Source organism: Triticum aestivum, chromosome 1D, assembly GCF_018294505.1.
Source record: "Triticum aestivum cultivar Chinese Spring chromosome 1D, IWGSC CS RefSeq v2.1, whole genome shotgun sequence".
Taxonomy (NCBI): domain Eukaryota; kingdom Viridiplantae; phylum Streptophyta; class Magnoliopsida; order Poales; family Poaceae; genus Triticum; species Triticum aestivum.
In genome coordinates this window covers 384,146,944-384,150,147 of record NC_057796.1, presented here as the reverse complement: position 1 = coordinate 384,150,147, position 3,204 = coordinate 384,146,944, and positions in this window count along the sequence as shown.

Sequence of the window (3,204 nt, the reverse complement as noted above, 5' to 3'; positions counted from 1 at the left end):
AGAAGAAGAAGAAGAAGAAGAAGAAGAAGTAGAAGAAAAGAAGAGGAGGAGGAGGAGGAAAGAAGAAGAAGAAGAAGAAGAAGAAGAAGAAGAAGTAGAAGAAGAAGAGGAGGAGGAGGAAGAAGAAGAAGAAGAAGAAGAAGAAGAAAAGAAGAGGAGGAGGAAGAAGAAGAAGAGGAGGTTAGGGGTGCATCGGCGCCGACGGAACCGGGTCGAGGTTAGGGGTGCGTCGGTGCCGACGGAACCGGGTCGACGTTAGGGGTGCGTCGGCGACGACGGAACCTGGTCAAGGATCGAGGTTAGGGGTCGATGGTGGAGGATCTTCCGGTCCGAGTGCTGACCGACTGGTGTCGTAGCTTAAGATGAGCATGTCCCCAAGCTGAAGGTCATGAGCGTGGGCGAACAGCTTCCATCCGTGCACGAATAAAGGATGGAAGCAGTTCGCCCGCGCTGGTGACCTTCCGGGCACGTCTGCATCTTAAGATACGACAACAGCCGCTCCATGCTCATAGTGAAGGTGTTCGACAGGACCACCGAGGGGGCGAGAGGTCGATGGTCTAGGATCTTCCGGTCCGAGTGCTGACCGACTGGTGTTATAGCTTAAGATGAGCACGTCCTCGAGCTGAAGGTCATGAGCGTGGGCGAACTGCTTCCATCCGTGCACAAATAACGGATGGAAGCAGTTCGCCCGCGCTGATGACCTTCCGGGCACGTGCGCATCTTAAGATACGACAACAGCCGCACCATGCTCACAGTGAAGGTGTTTGACAGGACCACCGAGGGGGCGAGGGGTCGAGGGTCTAGGGGTCGATGGTCGAGGATCTTCCGGTCCGAGTGCTGACCGACTGGTGTCGTAGCTTAAGATGAGCACGTCCCCGAGCTGAAGGTCATGAGCGTGGGCGAACTACTTCCATCCGTGCACGAATAACGGATGGAAGCAGTTCGCCCGCGCTGATGACCTTCCGGGCACGTCCGCATCTTAAGATACGACAACAGGCACACCATGCTCACAATGAAGGTGTTCGACAGGACCACCGAGGGGCGATGATCTTTTGTCAGGAGTCAGTTTGGTATTCATGTCGGTATTCAATTTTTTTATGTTGTACTAATTCCGTTTACTCTTCTGTCATGACAGGTGTTGAAAGATGGTGGGCGCTGGTCCTCAGCGTAGTGGGAGTGGTACTTCCATTCCACCCGCACCTCTCCGGAGAGCGTTGTACGAGGGTATGGCTTTACCGGTGGGCGCTTCTTCGTCAGCGTCGTTACCCACTGGGAGAGGAGGTCGGGGAGGACATGGCTGAGGGAGAGGTAGGCAGGCTCCTACGCCATCCTCGCCGCCACCCCCAGCTGAGTCACCCGAGCACACGACTGCTAGGGGGGCACGTCTGAGGAGGAGGCTACGCGGACTCCGGTTTATGAGCCTCGGGTCGACGGGCCTTCGGCCCACGAGACTCCGGTCCACGAGCCTCGGATCGACGGGCCTTCGGCCCACGAGACTTCGGGCTAGGACACTTGGGCCCACGTGACTCCGCCCCAGGCTATGTCCCAGGATACGTCCGGATGGGGTACCTGGCAGGATCCACCTGAGGGGTCGAGTGGCCATGCTGATGGTGGCGGGCATCAGATTTGTGATAGCAGCAGCGAGGACGAGGTGGTTGAGGGGGCCACCGTCTACCAGCGTGGTAGTACACGTCTCCCATCCGTGCCGGCGACCCACGAGCAGAGGTTGCTGATTTGGCCTGATGGGACGAGGTAAGTGCATTTACTCTTTTTGTACCTTTTGCCATCATGTTTTTTTCAAATATCTAATGCGTTGGCGCCTTGTCATACTGCAGGGGCTGGGACCACCCTCAGGATGTCCGCAGGCCCAACCAAGTCCTTGGTGTGATTTGCCGGCAAAACTTCCCGGGGTGGGTCACGTTGCCCGGTGAGGGTCAGCTTCCAGAGCTAGGATTGACCTGGGAGCACTACTTGGCTGCCCCGGCCCCGCCGGAGGAGATCATCGACGGTGTCGTGTGCCACACAAGGGCCAACATGGTTATCAGAATGTTTTGGGTAACTTCTCATTTACAAATTAAAAATCTTCGAATAAGCTTAGTTATTGTACTAATCAATGTTGTCTCATTTGATTGCAGATCTCTACAGGTGTGAGGAGGGATACATGGAGGCTTGTGCACGGGTTATCGATGCCGAGTGCAGGCGCCTACTACAAAACTTATGGCACGAGGCTTGGGTGTAGGCTGTTCGAGACTACTTCGCCTCACGTGGTGTTCGGAAGCCCAAGAAGAAGTGCCGCGGAAAGTTTCTGAAGAAGGAGGAGTACATGAAGGTAAGTGCCTATATTCTTAAGGCCTTGTTCTCAGTTTCATTGATTTGATTCGTAGACGTAGCGCTCAAGTGTCTCTTTACTGACTTAGGTGCCCCCGAGATGGTGTGTGGATAAGATGGATTGTTGGGAGGCATTGGTGGATGAGTGGTGCTCAGACGCATGGCCTCGTCCACAAAGGTGCCAAGGACAAGCGTGCCCAAATGAGAGGTGTGCCACACCATCAAGGCAGCGCCAACTTATATCAATACGGGCGGAACTGAGTATGTGGTTTGCTTCATGATTCATGCGATTCATTCTGTCATGGTAGCTTGAGCCCTTTAATTACTAATACTAGTCCTCTCTTTTAGGCGGGACACAATATGGCACCGGTGCCAGAGGTGTTCGACCTCTATGCCATGGCCCATACTGCCCCATTCAAGAAGGCCAAGGCATTCTCTGCGTCTGACCTTGATCATCTAGAGAACTTCACCAACATCTCCTCCCACAACAAGCTCGTGAGGTACAGAGATGTGGGGAAGGGGAGGAAAGGGGAGGAATTTAACCCGAGCGGGCCGTTTGATTTGGAGTTGGTGATGATATCTGGTGGCGGGAGGTCCCATGGCTCGATAGCCATTGGAGATGGACTTATCCGTTGTCCTCACACTCTCCCGGAGATCAAGGCGCGCCAAACGAGCTCAGATCCTGAGATAAGGCCTCGTCCACGGCCAATCGAGCTCGCCTTCCAGGTTAGTTATACACTCAGATTTCTTTCAAGCATTACATTGTGTGTGCAGCTATCGATGCTTACAATGCTAATGAGGAGTGGTGTGGCAGGCTGCTCTTCAGAATGGGAGAGATAGAAACCAGGCGCTTCTGGCGGAGAGGGACCAGGAGGC